Source organism: Triturus cristatus, chromosome 10 (genome assembly GCF_964204655.1).
Source record: "Triturus cristatus chromosome 10, aTriCri1.1, whole genome shotgun sequence".
Classification (NCBI taxonomy): domain Eukaryota; kingdom Metazoa; phylum Chordata; class Amphibia; order Caudata; family Salamandridae; genus Triturus; species Triturus cristatus.
In genome coordinates, this window is record NC_140593.1 from 92,005,747 (window position 1) to 92,021,841 (window position 16,095).

Genomic DNA, 16,095 nt, shown 5'->3' on the forward strand with positions numbered 1-16,095 from the left:
TCCACTATCAGCTAAAGGCCCTTCAAGCACAACCAGCAGCAACAAAGCATCCTCCGCTATCCGCTAAAGGCCCTTCAAGGAAACCCGCCAGCAACAAAACATACTCCACTATCAGCTAAAGGTCCTTTGAGGAAATCCAGCAGCAACAAAACATCCTCCACTATCTGCTAAAGGCCCTTCAAGCACAACCAGCAGCTACAAAGCATCCTCCGCTATCCGCTAAAGGCCCTTCAAGGAAACCCGCCAGCAATAAAACATCCTACACTATCAGCTAAAGGTCCTTCGAGGAAAACCAGTAACAACAAACCATCCTCCATTATCTGCTAAAGGCCCTTCAAGCAAAACCAGCAGCACAAAGCGTCCACCACTATCTGCTAAAGGCCTTCAAGCAAAACCAGCACCAACATAGCATCCCCTCTATCTACTAAAAGCTCTTCAAGCAAAACCAGAAGCAGCAAAACATCCACTACTATCAGCTAAAGGACCTTTAGGCAAAACAAGAAACAACAAAGCATCAACCACTATCCGCTAATGGCTCTTCAAGCAAAACCAGCAGCAACAAAGCATCCTCCACTATCTGCTAAAGGTCCTTCGAGGAAACCCAGCAGCAACAAAGCATCCTCCACTATCCACTAAAGGCTCTTTGAATAAATCCATCAGGAGCTGAGCATCCTCCACAATCCAATAAAGGCCCTTCAAAGAAACTCAGCAGCAACAACACATCCTCCACTATCATTCTAAAGGCCCTTCGAGGAAACCCAGCAGTAACAAAGCATCCTCCACTATCTGCTAAAGGCCCTTCAAGCAAAACCAGCAGCACAAAGCATCCACCACTATCCGCTAAAGACCTTCAAGCAAAACCAGCACCAACATAGCATCCTCCTCTATACCCTAAAAGCCCTTCAAGCAAAACCAGCAGCAGCAGCAAAACATCCACTTCTATCAGCTAAAGGACCTTTAAGCAAAACCAGCAGCAACAAAGCATCCACCACTATCCGCTAATAGCTCTTCAAGCAAAACCAGCAGCAACAGAGCATCCGCCACTTTCTGCTAAAGGCCTTTCAAGCAAAACCAGCAGCAACAAAGCATTTGCTACTAACCACTAAAGACACTTCAAGCGAAAATAGCAGTAACTAAGCATCCACCACTATCCGCTAAATGCCCTATAGGAAAAAGAAACAGCCAATGAAACACCCACTGCTATCCACTAAAGACACTTCAAGCGAAAACAGCAGAAACAAAGCATTCGGTAAAGATCCTTTAATGACAACCATTTACAATGCAAAAGGTCTCGCAACTGCGAATTTTGGAGCTATTGGCATTGTAAATGGCAATGCCTTTAAAAAAATTAAAAGCCATTGTTATTCACAATACCAAAAGGAACACCTATTGCATTGCATAGCGCGGTCTTCGTGAAGACGGCGCCACACACATTAAAGGAGAAACAACAGCAGTCCAGGGCGAGGGGTACAAGGCCCGCACAGACACATGCTCTGTCCTGAGGGGCCGCAATCAAATGGCACAGCCCGAGACTGGAGGAGACACACCACGCACCCCCCTCCTACACTCCCCCCATCCCCAGCTCCTCCTAACACAAGGTCCTACCTTGGCCCATCCCACCCCTCCTCCACAGTCCGTTAAACCAAGTACATATGACAATAATGCCACGGCATAAACTATACCTGCAGATACACAGAGAGTAATAAACTACTGATTCCCCGTGTTGTGGGAGGGATAAGCTTTATGACTAGCTGAAGGCACAGATGCTACATTTGAAACCCAGTTACTTATGTATGACCTGGAAGCCCCCCAAACTAGTTTCCACAGGCGTTATAATCTGTGACCTGAAGATTACACAAACACATGTATGGAACAGTACAGCATTTGATAGTGGTCCTCCATAGGGGGCCAGTAACCATAGTAACGGAGAACCAAGGGGAAAGGATGAATAGAACCAGCTGACATCTAAGGGAGCTGGGGCACAGAGAATGAGTGAGAAAGACAGGGTGAGTGGCTGGTCAAGCAGAGCAGGGAAGTGGAAGGTGGCTTTAGGGTAGTGCCTATTGGCTTGTGCTACATTGTTTTGTGGTTATTTGCGTGTGCTGCAGTGTATAGGAAAACTGGCAGGTGAGACGCTTAGTCGCTATCAGTGGGTGCTGCACGAAGCAGTAAAAGGGTGGCAGTTGTTACACGGGCAGCATGGAGCAGAAAAAGAGAGGTACTTATTGGCACGCAGTGGGTGATGCAGTAGAACAGTGGTGGTGCTTTTGGCAATCCTGCATGGTACAGCAAAGGGGGGATGGTTAGTGGTAGGCAATGAATGCCTGGTCTGGCAGAATGGTGGTTAATATCACCAGGCACTCTATGGATCACTGACATGGAGGTAGCTATTGGCAGGCGCTACATGGAGGTTAGAAAGAACAAAGAACAGAAATGACGATGTGAAGGGTGGAGACAAAAAAGGCTGCTTGTTACCGGCAAGAACAGCAGTGGAAGTTCTGGTAAGGACTGGTAAAAGAATGGGGTTTGTTGGTGCATGTTGCATTGTGTTGTAGAATTCGTACAATTTCAAGAAAATTATAGAAAATTACAAGTACCACAAACTCTGCATTTAGCGCCATTTTTTAAAACTAGATGTGGCCTTCCATCCATTGTGGGTGCTTGGACGCATATTTCATTTAAATATAGAACTAAATCGCACTTTGATGCAAACAGCAGCTGCTTACATTCTGGTCGCTCAGATTGTTCATGTGTTCCTGCGACATGACTTTACCCTGAACGGATGGAAAGTAACATTACGTGGTAAAATGGCGTAATTTCAAGCATTAACCATAAAAAGTGTCACCGAAAAGTTGGAAATGATGTGAGATAACACCAGATAATTAAAGTTTTGTAGGAGCCTAAATTATATGATTGGATTTTGATGTTTTGGGTCATCGTTTGGTTGTGAGGGCTGAACCAGAGTCCTGGCTGGGCCCTTCATGAGAACTCAGAGATCGGGCCCCGCTCCTAGTTGACTCTGTACTAGATGTAACAACTACTGCAGCCTCGGCTTGTTGGACAAAGGCACTTCGTCACTGCTTCTACGACTGTCTCACCACAGCTTACTACTACTTCATCATTGCCCCTACAATGGCTTTCAACCCTCCCCTTGCTGATTAAAACAATCATTGCCCCTACTGCTGCCCCTACGACTGCCACTACTGCTTTCCCTACCGCTACCTCTGCTGCTCCCCGTACGACTGCCTTTACTGCTGCCCCTACAGCTTCTCCTACTGATGCCCCTGCAGGTGCCCCTGACTCTGCCTCTACTACGGCTCATACAGCTTCCTTTATTGTTGCCCCTTCAGCTTCTCCTACTAATGCCCCTTCAGCCGCCCCTACTGCTGCCTCTACTGCTGCCTCTACTTCTGCCCATACAGCTTCCTCTACTGCTACCCCCTGCTGCTTCCCATGCTGCCCCTACGACTGCCTATATTGCGGTCCCTACAGCTTCCTCTACTGCTGCCCCTTCAGCTGCCCCTACAACTGCCTCTATGGCGGCTCCTACAGCTTCCGCTAATGCTGCCCCTACTAATGCCCCTACGACTCTCTACTGTGGCCCCTTCAGCTTCCTCTGCTGCTGCCCCTACCGTTGCCTCTAGTACTGTCCCTACTACTGCGGCCAATGTCACAGATTCAGTGCTACAAAGTCTGCGATCAGGTGGAGGTGAGCGAACCTCGTTCTTGACAAACGTTGCACCCCGCAGTGAGTGGATGAAGATCGGAAGGACGACGAGAGAACAGATAAACAAATAAAAAACGACTCTGCTAACATATGTGCGAATGGGCGCGTGACAAGTGGAGTAAATGAATAAATCAATGAATGCACAAACGAAGTAAGGAAAAACCGTAGACTTAATGAAAGAAGTAACGAAAAAATAAAAGCTCGAGTGAAAGAAATAACAGCGTAGAAAAAATGAATCAACAAATAAAGATTATAACGAACCTACGCCAAAAGATTACATAAATAGCAAACAAACAAAATCAATGAATGAACGACGAAAATGCAAAGGAATTAAACTGTTGAACTAGCAACAAGTTACTAAATAAACTGCATATAAAGAAACGAAAGAACTATAAAATGAACGACTGAGCAAAGTAGCAACATAAGAATGAGTGCAAGAATACATGAAAAAGAATGAAATCGAATGGCTCGTGAATCTATAACATGTACAGGTAGTAAGACGTTCACTGAACCTGCAAGGCGCGAGTAAATGAAAAGCCTGAATGACAAGACGCAGAAACAGATGGCCCCACTAAAGATAAGAAATTGCTTCGCGACAGCCGCAAAGCACACGATCCAGTCTGGATGGGCCGGACGAAAAGGAGAAAGGGCAGTGACCAAGAAGCATCCTTTTCAATGGGAAGCCAGCTGTTAGAAGGTGGTTCTGACACTATGGGCCGCCCGGATTTTTTGCTTTTTGAGCACCTAATTGTTGAGCTTTTACTGTGGGGGAGCCTCATAAGTTGGGACTCACCCACAGTGAACTCAGGATGTAAGAGACTGCATGGGGATTTTACTGGTGTTCCCCTGGCTTGACCAGGCCACTGCGCAGCAGCTGGAGTAAGGGACACCGGGCTGGTTACATGCAGACACAAGTGTACATGCGTGTGCACACGTGTACGGGCTGCGCAGGGGAGATTCCTAGCGTGCGCAGTACAGGAGCAGCTACAAAGTGAATGGTGTGGCAGGACTTATGCAGTATTGGGTGGTGATATGGAATAGGCTTTATACGCTGGAAAGAAACATGCCAGGGAAAGTCAGTGTGTTTTACTGTGTTTTCACTTCATTATTTCCCTAAGGGAATGTGGGGCCAATGGCTAAATTAACTTCCACAAGGCCTACAGTTTCCAGACATGCACTAAAGTCCATTGTATTGGAGGTGAAAAGAAGTATTCTGCAGAGTCTAAAGTCATATTTGTACTGCTTTTGGGTCATCCAGAACTGTCACATTTCTGTGAGCCAGCCAGGACCAGACCCAGGCTGAGGGCTGACCTCAGCTGGATGGATTGATAACCTTTCTTCCACAAGCTAGGGCCTCCTCTCCACGAAGAGAAGATGGGAGGGGATACAGGCTCATCAATTAGCAGCTGTCACTGGGTGCCAGGCACCAGGCTGCACCAAGGAGGGAAGGCAGCGTGGGGGATTCAGACATGTGGCCAGAAACCCTGACACCATTTTGAACAAGCTCAGAGGCTGGACAAGAAGGCGGGAGCAGGGGCAGGGACGTGATGTGTCGCTGTTTGATAGGACCAACAGAGACTTCCTGCCAGCCCCCTACTCAACTTTTAAAAAGTGCTTGCACAGGGAGAGAAGCTCTCTCTGGGGTGTGGGCGGCTGAGGCTGAAGGTGCAGGAGCCTGGCACAATGGGCAGTTGGAAGGAGAGACCCCCTGACTGCCCCCAGGACCCTATCAGCACCAGAAGAAGAGCCCAGGACTGGTGCACAGAAGCAGGGGTCTCTGCGCAGGGAGAAGAATGGCCCAGAAGGAGAGCCTGGCAAAAGGCTGGCGCAGTGAGCCAGTGAAGACAGCACACTGCTGAATCTACGCTCTCAGAGTCCCAGAGGAGAGTGTTCCCAGTGGCGGGGGCTGGTAAAGAGGAGCTTGAAGCGCCCCATAATGCGTCGCCAGGCATTTGGAAATCTGCCGTTTTGGTGCTTTGTGGCCCCCAGAGGAGGGGGGTCACCCTCACTTGTGAAAAGGTGCTGGGGGAGCTGCTGGAGAGGCCCAGTCTTCCCCCCCCAGCACGAAGAAATCTGCCATTTTGGTGCCTGGTGGCCCCCAGAGGAGGGGGTCACCCTCACGTGTGAAAACGGGTGCAGGGGGGCTGCAGGAGCACCGCAGTCTCCCCCAGCATAAAGAAGAACAGTCCACCCCTTAAGTTTCACCGGGCATCTGAAAGAATAACCTCTCATGGGCTCAGCCAGCCTTTAACACCTCCTAGGCTGGAACTTATGTTCTACAGCTGAGGGTGTACTATGAAGTGCATCACGGAGTGAAGGGCTGAGTTGGGGGATGTCTGGAGAAGGGCATCCCCTGGAGGTGAAGTGGTGTAATTGCACCGAAATGCATTTACTATTGGTTATTTATTTTTAGGTGGACTGAAATTCACATGTGTAAAGTGAAGTACCCGTGTAAGGTGATGTTAAGCTAAATGGAGTTATGTTGCTGCACCTTCCTGCTAGGGGGTCTGGCTGTATTTACGTAATCCCATGCTTTTACCTGGGATTCCTTTTAAAGTGAAGAGGCACACTGCAGGAGAAGTGTAGTTGCCAGGAGTACTTCTTTTGAAGGGACTGTAAGTGACATGTTTAAGGAGATGCAAAAACAACAATTGATGGACAGAATGCAGAACAATGTCATACATTCACCCCAGTACAGAGATCTGGGCCTAAATCCATCGTTTTTTTGCTCACCATGCCATTCCAGTTTGAACCCAGCCATATGCAAATCAGTCTTGACCCTGTGCCCCATGGGAACAGTCCAGCCCGAACTGCCAAGCCAGGTCCTCCCTGGACTGGAAACAAGCATCCTAGGACCGGTTTCGGGCTTTCAGCCCTCGTCAGCCAGGATAGCTTGATTCCAGTGGCATGGAGAGCAAGGGACTCACGTCTGAGCATACCCTTCCCACTCGGGGTGACAAATGCAAAAACAACAATTGATGGACAGAATGCAGAACAATGTCATACATTCACCCCAGTACAGAGATCTGGGCCTAAATCCATCGTTTTTTTGCTCACCATGCCATTCCAGTTTGAACCCAGCCATATGCAAATCAGTCTTGACCCTGTGCCCCATGGGAACAGTCCAGCCCGAACTGCCAAGCCAGGTCCTCCCTGGACTGGAAACAAGCATCCTAGGACCGGTTTCGGGCTTTCAGCCCTCGTCAGCCAGGATAGCTTGATTCCAGTGGCATGGAGAGCAAGGGACTCACGTCTGAGCATACCCTTCCCACTCGGGGTGACAAATGCAAAAACAACAATTGATGGACAGAATGCAGAACAATGTCATACATTCACCCCAGTACAGAGATCTGGGCCTAAATCCATCGTTTTTTTGCTCACCATGCCATTCCAGTTTGAACCCAGCCATATGCAAATCAGTCTTGACCCTGTGCCCCATGGGAACAGTCCAGCCCGAACTGCCAAGCCAGGTCCTCCCTGGACTGGAAACAAGCATCCTAGGACCGGTTTCGGGCTTTCAGCCCTCGTCAGCCAGGATAGCTTGATTCCAGTGGCATGGAGAGCAAGGGACTCACGTCTGAGCATACCCTTCCCACTCGGGGTGACAAATGCAAAAACAACAATTGATGGACAGAATGCAGAACAATGTCATACATTCACCCCAGTACAGAGATCTGGGCCTAAATCCATCGTTTTTTTGCTCACCATGCCATTCCAGTTTGAACCCAGCCATATGCAAATCAGTCTTGACCCTGTGCCCCATGGGAACAGTCCAGCCCGAACTGCCAAGCCAGGTCCTCCCTGGACTGGAAACAAGCATCCTAGGACCGGTTTCGGGCTTTCAGCCCTCGTCAGCCAGGATAGCTTGATTCCAGTGGCATGGAGAGCAAGGGACTCACGTCTGAGCATACCCTTCCCACTCGGGGTGACAAATGCAAAAACAACAATTGATGGACAGAATGCAGAACAATGTCATACATTCACCCCAGTACAGAGATCTGGGCCTAAATCCATCGTTTTTTTGCTCACCATGCCATTCCAGTTTGAACCCAGCCATATGCAAATCAGTCTTGACCCTGTGCCCCATGGGAACAGTCCAGCCCGAACTGCCAAGCCAGGTCCTCCCTGGACTGGAAACAAGCATCCTAGAACCGGTTTCGGGCTTTCAGCCCTCGTCAGCCAGGATAGCTTGATTCCAGTGGCATGGAGAGCAAGGGACTCACGTCTGAGCATACCCTTCCCACTCGGGGTGACAAATGCAAAAACAACAATTGATGGACAGAATGCAGAACAATGTCATACATTCACCCCAGTACAGAGATCTGGGCCTAAATCCATCGTTTTTTTGCTCACCATGCCATTCCAGTTTGAACCCAGCCATATGCAAATCAGTCTTGACCCTGTGCCCCATGGGAACAGTCCAGCCCGAACTGCCAAGCCAGGTCCTCCCTGGACTGGAAACAAGCATCCTAGGACCGGTTTCGGGCTTTCAGCCCTCGTCAGCCAGGATAGCTTGATTCCAGTGGCATGGAGAGCAAGGGACTCACGTCTGAGCATACCCTTCCCACTCGGGGTGACAAATGCAAAAACAACAATTGATGGACAGAATGCAGAACAATGTCATACATTCACCCCAGTACAGAGATCTGGGCCTAAATCCATCGTTTTTTTGCTCACCATGCCATTCCAGTTTGAACCCAGCCATATGCAAATCAGTCTTGACCCTGTGCCCCATGGGAACAGTCCAGCCCGAACTGCCAAGCCAGGTCCTCCCTGGACTGGAAACAAGCATCCTAGGACCGGTTTCGGGCTTTCAGCCCTCGTCAGCCAGGATAGCTTGATTCCAGTGGCATGGAGAGCAAGGGACTCACGTCTGAGCATACCCTTCCCACTCGGGGTGACAAATGCAAAAACAACAATTGATGGACAGAATGCAGAACAATGTCATACATTCACCCCAGTACAGAGATCTGGGCCTAAATCCATCGTTTTTTTGCTCACCATGCCATTCCAGTTTGAACCCAGCCATATGCAAATCAGTCTTGACCCTGTGCCCCATGGGAACAGTCCAGCCCGAACTGCCAAGCCAGGTCCTCCCTGGACTGGAAACAAGCATCCTAGGACCGGTTTCGGGCTTTCAGCCCTCGTCAGCCAGGATAGCTTGATTCCAGTGGCATGGAGAGCAAGGGACTCACGTCTGAGCATACCCTTCCCACTCGGGGTGACAAATGCAAAAACAACAATTGATGGACAGAATGCAGAACAATGTCATACATTCACCCCAGTACAGAGATCTGGGCCTAAATCCATCGTTTTTTTGCTCACCATGCCATTCCAGTTTGAACCCAGCCATATGCAAATCAGTCTTGACCCTGTGCCCCATGGGAACAGTCCAGCCCGAACTGCCAAGCCAGGTCCTCCCTGGACTGGAAACAAGCATCCTAGGACCGGTTTCGGGCTTTCAGCCCTCGTCAGCCAGGATAGCTTGATTCCAGTGGCATGGAGAGCAAGGGACTCACGTCTGAGCATACCCTTCCCACTCGGGGTGACAAATGCAAAAACAACAATTGATGGACAGAATGCAGAACAATGTCATACATTCACCCCAGTACAGAGATCTGGGCCTAAATCCATCGTTTTTTTGCTCACCATGCCATTCCAGTTTAAACCCAGCCATATGCAAATCAGTCTTGACCCTGTGCCCCATGGGAACAGTCCAGCCCGAACTGCCAAGCCAGGTCCTCCCTGGACTGGAAACAAGCATCCTAGGACCGGTTTCGGGCTTTCAGCCCTCGTCAGCCAGGATAGCTTGATTCCAGTGGCATGGAGAGCAAGGGACTCACGTCTGAGCATACCCTTCCCACTCGGGGTGACAAATGCAAAAACAACAATTGATGGACAGAATGCAGAACAATGTCATACATTCACCCCAGTACAGAGATCTGGGCCTAAATCCATAGTTTTTTTGCTCACCATGCCATTCCAGTTTGAACCCAGCCATATGCAAATCAGTCTTGACCCTGTGCCCCATGGGAACAGTCCAGCCCGAACTGCCAAGCCAGGTCCTCCCTGGACTGGAAACAAGCATCCTAGGACCGGTTTCGGGCTTTCAGCCCTCGTCAGCCAGGATAGCTTGATTCCAGTGGCATGGAGAGCAAGGGACTCACGTCTGAGCATACCCTTCCCACTCGGGGTGACAAATGCAAAAACAACAATTGATGGACAGAATGCAGAACAATGTCATACATTCACCCCAGTACAGAGATCTGGGCCTAAATCCATCGTTTTTTTGCTCACCATGCCATTCCAGTTTGTACCCAGCCATATGCAAATCAGTCTTGACCCTGTGCCCCATGGGAACAGTCCAGCCCGAACTGCCAAGCCAGGTCCTCCCTGGACTGGAAACAAGCATCCTAGGACCGGTTTCGGGCTTTCAGCCCTCGTCAGCCAGGATAGCTTGATTCCAGTGGCATGGAGAGCAAGGGACTCACGTCTGAGCATACCCTTCCCACTCGGGGTGACAAATGCAAAAACAACAATTGATGGACAGAATGCAGAACAATGTCATACATTCACCCCAGTACAGAGATCTGGGCCTAAATCCATCGTTTTTTTGCTCACCATGCCATTCCAGTTTGAACCCAGCCATATGCAAATCAGTCTTGACCCTGTGCCCCATGGGAACAGTCCAGCCCGAACTGCCAAGCCAGGTCCTCCCTGGACTGGAAACAAGCATCCTAGGACCGGTTTCGGGCTTTCAGCCCTCGTCAGCCAGGATAGCTTGATTCCAGTGGCATGGAGAGCAAGGGACTCACGTCTGAGCATACCCTTCCCACTCGGGGTGACAAATGCAAAAACAACAATTGATGGACAGAATGCAGAACAATGTCATACATTCACCCCAGTACAGAGATCTGGGCCTAAATCCATCGTTTTTTTGCTCACCATGCCATTCCAGTTTGAACCCAGCCATATGCAAATCAGTCTTGACCCTGTGCCCCATGGGAACAGTCCAGCCCGAACTGCCAAGCCAGGTCCTCCCTGGACTGGAAACAAGCATCCTAGGACCGGTTTCGGGCTTTCAGCCCTCGTCAGCCAGGATAGCTTGATTCCAGTGGCATGGAGAGCAAGGGACTCACGTCTGAGCATACCCTTCCCACTCGGGGTGACAAATGCAAAAACAACAATTGATGGACAGAATGCAGAACAATGTCATACATTCACCCCAGTACAGAGATCTGGGCCTAAATCCATCGTTTTTTTGCTCACCATGCCATTCCAGTTTGAACCCAGCCATATGCAAATCAGTCTTGACCCTGTGCCCCATGGGAACAGTCCAGCCCGAACTGCCAAGCCAGGTCCTCCCTGGACTGGAAACAAGCATCCTAGGACCGGTTTCGGGCTTTCAGCCCTCGTCAGCCAGGATAGCTTGATTCCAGTGGCATGGAGAGCAAGGGACTCACGTCTGAGCATACCCTTCCCACTCGGGGTGACAAATGCAAAAACAACAATTGATGGACAGAATGCAGAACAATGTCATACATTCACCCCAGTACAGAGATCTGGGCCTAAATCCATCGTTTTTTTGCTCACCATGCCATTCCAGTTTGAACCCAGCCATATGCAAATCAGTCTTGACCCTGTGCCCCATGGGAACAGTCCAGCCCGAACTGCCAAGCCAGGTCCTCCCTGGACTGGAAACAAGCATCCTAGGACCGGTTTCGGGCTTTCAGCCCTCGTCAGCCAGGATAGCTTGATTCCAGTGGCATGGAGAGCAAGGGACTCACGTCTGAGCATACCCTTCCCACTCGGGGTGACAAATGCAAAAACAACAATTGATGGACAGAATGCAGAACAATGTCATACATTCACCCCAGTACAGAGATCTGGGCCTAAATCCATAGTTTTTTTGCTCACCATGCCATTCCAGTTTGAACCCAGCCATATGCAAATCAGTCTTGACCCTGTGCCCCATGGGAACAGTCCAGCCCGAACTGCCAAGCCAGGTCCTCCCTGGACTGGAAACAAGCATCCTAGGACCGGTTTCGGGCTTTCAGCCCTCGTCAGCCAGGATAGCTTGATTCCAGTGGCATGGAGAGCAAGGGACTCACGTCTGAGCATACCCTTCCCACTCGGGGTGACAAATGCAAAAACAACAATTGATGGACAGAATGCAGAACAATGTCATACATTCACCCCAGTACAGAGATCTGGGCCTAAATCCATCGTTTTTTTGCTCACCATGCCATTCCAGTTTGAACCCAGCCATATGCAAATCAGTCTTGACCCTGTGCCCCATGGGAACAGTCCAGCCCGAACTGCCAAGCCAGGTCCTCCCTGGCAGTTCGGGCTGGACTGTTCCCATGAGGCACAGGGTCAAGACTGATTTGCATATGGCCATGTCTAAACTGGGGTGGTGTAGTGGGCAAAAGAACGATGGATTTAACCCAGATCTCCTGACTGGGGGAGAATGTATGCATTGTCAGCATTCCGTCCATCATTTGTTTGTTGTAACGCTTTTCGCCCTAAGTGGGATGGGTATTCCCAGACGTGGGACCCGTGCTCACTACGCCACTGGAGTCAAGCTATCCTGGCTGATGACGGCTGATAGCCAGAAACCGGTCCTAGGATGCTTGATTCCGGTCCAGGGAAGACATGGCTTGGCAGTTCGGGCTGGACTGTTCCCATGAGGCACAGGGTCAAGACTGATTTGCATATGGCCATGTCTAAACTGGGGTGGTGTAGTGGGCAAAAGAACGATGGATTTAACCCAGATCTCCTGACTGGGGGAGAATGTATGCATTGTCAGCATTCCGTCCATCATTTGTTTGTTGTAACGCTTTTCGCCCTAAGTGGGATGGGTATTCCCAGACGTGGGACCCGTGCTCACTACGCCACTGGAGTCAAGCTATCCTGGCTGATGACGGCTGATAGCCAGAAACCGGTCCTAGGATGCTTGATTCCGGTCCAGGGAAGACATGGCTTGGCAGTTCGGGCTGGACTGTTCCCATGAGGCACAGGGTCAAGACTGATTTGCATATGGCCATGTCTAAACTGGGGTGGTGTAGTGGGCAAAAGAACGATGGATTTAACCCAGATCTCCTGACTGGGGGAGAATGTATGCATTGTCAGCATTCCGTCCATCATTTGTTTGTTGTAACGCTTTTCGCCCTAAGTGGGATGGGTATTCCCAGACGTGGGACCCGTGCTCACTACGCCACTGGAGTCAAGCTATCCTGGCTGATGACGGCTGATAGCCAGAAACCGGTCCTAGGATGCTTGATTCCGGTCCAGGGAAGACATGGCTTGGCAGTTCGGGCTGGACTGTTCCCATGAGGCACAGGGTCAAGACTGATTTGCATATGGCCATGTCTAAACTGGGGTGGTGTAGTGGGCAAAAGAACGATGGATTTAACCCTGATCTCCTGACTGGGGGAGAATGTATGCATTGTCAGCATTCCGTCCATCATTTGTTTGTTGTAACGCTTTTCGCCCTAAGTGGGATGGGTATTCCCAGACGTGGGACCCGTGCTCACTACGCCACTGGAGTCAAGCTATCCTGGCTGATGACGGCTGATAGCCAGAAACCGGTCCTAGGATGCTTGATTCCGGTCCAGGGAAGACATGGCTTGGCAGTTCGGGCTGGACTGTTCCCATGAGGCACAGGGTCAAGACTGATTTGCATATGGCCATGTCTAAACTGGGGTGGTGTAGTGGGCAAAAGAACGATGGATTTAACCCAGATCTCCTGACTGGGGGAGAATGTATGCATTGTCAGCATTCCGTCCATCATTTGTTTGTTGTAACGCTTTTCGCCCTAAGTGGGATGGGTATTCCCAGACGTGGGACCCGTGCTCACTACGCCACTGGAGTCAAGCTATCCTGGCTGATGACGGCTGATAGCCAGAAACCGGTCCTAGGATGCTTGATTCCGGTCCAGGGAAGACATGGCTTGGCAGTTCGGGCTGGACTGTTCCCATGAGGCACAGGGTTAAGACTGATTTGCATATGGCCATGTCTAAACTGGGGTGGTGTAGTGGGCAAAAGAACGATGGATTTAACCCAGATCTCCTGACTGGGGGAGAATGTATGCATTGTCAGCATTCCGTCCATCATTTGTTTGTTGTAACGCTTTTCGCCCTAAGTGGGATGGGTATTCCCAGACGTGGGACCCGTGCTCACTACGCCACTGGAGTCAAGCTATCCTGGCTGATGACGGCTGATAGCCAGAAACCGGTCCTAGGATGCTTGATTCCGGTCCAGGGAAGACATGGCTTGGCAGTTCGGGCTGGACTGTTCCCATGAGGCACAGGGTCAAGACTGATTTGCATATGGCCATGTCTAAACTGGGGTGGTGTAGTGGGCAAAAGAACGATGGATTTAACCCAGATCTCCTGACTGGGGGAGAATGTATGCATTGTCAGCATTCCGTCCATCATTTGTTTGTTGTAACGCTTTTCGCCCTAAGTGGGATGGGTATTCCCAGACGTGGGACCCGTGCTCACTACGCCACTAGAGTCAAGCTATCCTGGCTGATGACGGCTGATAGCCAGAAACCGGTCCTAGGATGCTTGATTCCGGTCCAGGGAAGACATGGCTTGGCAGTTCGGGCTGGACTGTTCCCATGAGGCACAGGGTCAAGACTGATTTGCATATGGCCATGTCTAAACTGGGGTGGTGTAGTGGGCAAAAGAACGATGGATTTAACCCAGATCTCCTGACTGGGGGAGAATGTATGCATTGTCAGCATTCCGTCCATCATTTGTTTGTTGTAACGCTTTTCGCCCTAAGTGGGATGGGTATTCCCAGACGTGGGACCCGTGCTCACTACGCCACTGGAGTCAAGCTATCCTGGCTGATGACGGCTGATAGCCAGAAACCGGTCCTAGGATGCTTGATTCCGGTCCAGGGAAGACATGGCTTGGCAGTTCGGGCTGGACTGTTCCCATGAGGCACAGGGTCAAGACTGATTTGCATATGGCCATGTCTAAACTGGGGTGGTGTAGTGGGCAAAAGAACGATGGATTTAACCCAGATCTCCTGACTGGGGGAGAATGTATGCATTGTCAGCATTCCGTCCATCATTTGTTTGTTGTAACGCTTTTCGCCCTTAGTGGGATGGGTATTCCCAGACGTGGGACCCGTGCTCACTACGCCACTGGAGTCAAGCTATCCTGGCTGATGACGGCTGATAGCCAGAAACCGGTCCTAGGATGCTTGATTCCGGTCCAGGGAAGACATGGCTTGGCAGTTCGGGCTGGACTGTTCCCATGAGGCACAGGGTCAAGACTGATTTGCATATGGCCATGTCTAAACTGGGGTGGTGTAGTGGGCAAAAGAACGATGGATTTAACCCAGATCTCCTGACTGGGGGAGAATGTATGCATTGTCAGCATTCCGTCCATCATTTGTTTGTTGTAACGCTTTTCGCCCTAAGTGGGATGGGTATTCCCAGACGTGGGACCCGTGCTCACTACGCCACTGGAGTCAAGCTATCCTGGCTGATGACGGCTGATAGCCAGAAACCGGTCCTAGGATGCTTGATTCCGGTCCAGGGAAGACATGGCTTGGCAGTTCGGGCTGGACTGTTCCCATGAGGCACAGGGTCAAGACTGATTTGCATATGGCCATGTCTAAACTGGGGTGGTGTAGTGGGCAAAAGAACGATGGATTTAACCCAGATCTCCTGACTGGGGGAGAATGTATGCATTGTCAGCATTCCGTCCATCATTTGTTTGTTGTAACGCTTTTCGCCCTAAGTGGGATGGGTATTCCCAGACGTGGGACCCGTGCTCACTACGCCACTGGAGTCAAGCTATCCTGGCTGATGACGGCTGATAGCCAGAAACCGGTCCTAGGATGCTTGATTCCGGTCCAGGGAAGACATGGCTTGGCAGTTCGGGCTGGACTGTTCCCATGAGGCACAGGGTCAAGACTGATTTGCATATGGCCATGTCTAAACTGGGGTGGTGTAGTGGGCAAAAGAACGATGGATTTAACCCAGATCTCCTGACTGGGGGAGAATGTATGCATTGTCAGCATTCCGTCCATCATTTGTTTGTTGTAACGCTTTTCGCCCTTAGTGGGATGGGTATTCCCAGACGTGGGACCCGTGCTCACTACGCCACTGGAGTCAAGCTATCCTGGCTGATGACGGCTGATAGCCAGAAACCGGTCCTAGGATGCTTGATTCCGGTCCAGGGAAGACATGGCTTGGCAGTTCGGGCTGGACTGTTCCCATGAGGCACAGGGTCAAGACTGATTTGCATATGGCCATGTCTAAACTGGGGTGGTGTAGTGGGCAAAAGAACGATGGATTTAACCCAGATCTCCTGACTGGGGGAGAATGTATGCATTGTCAGCATTCC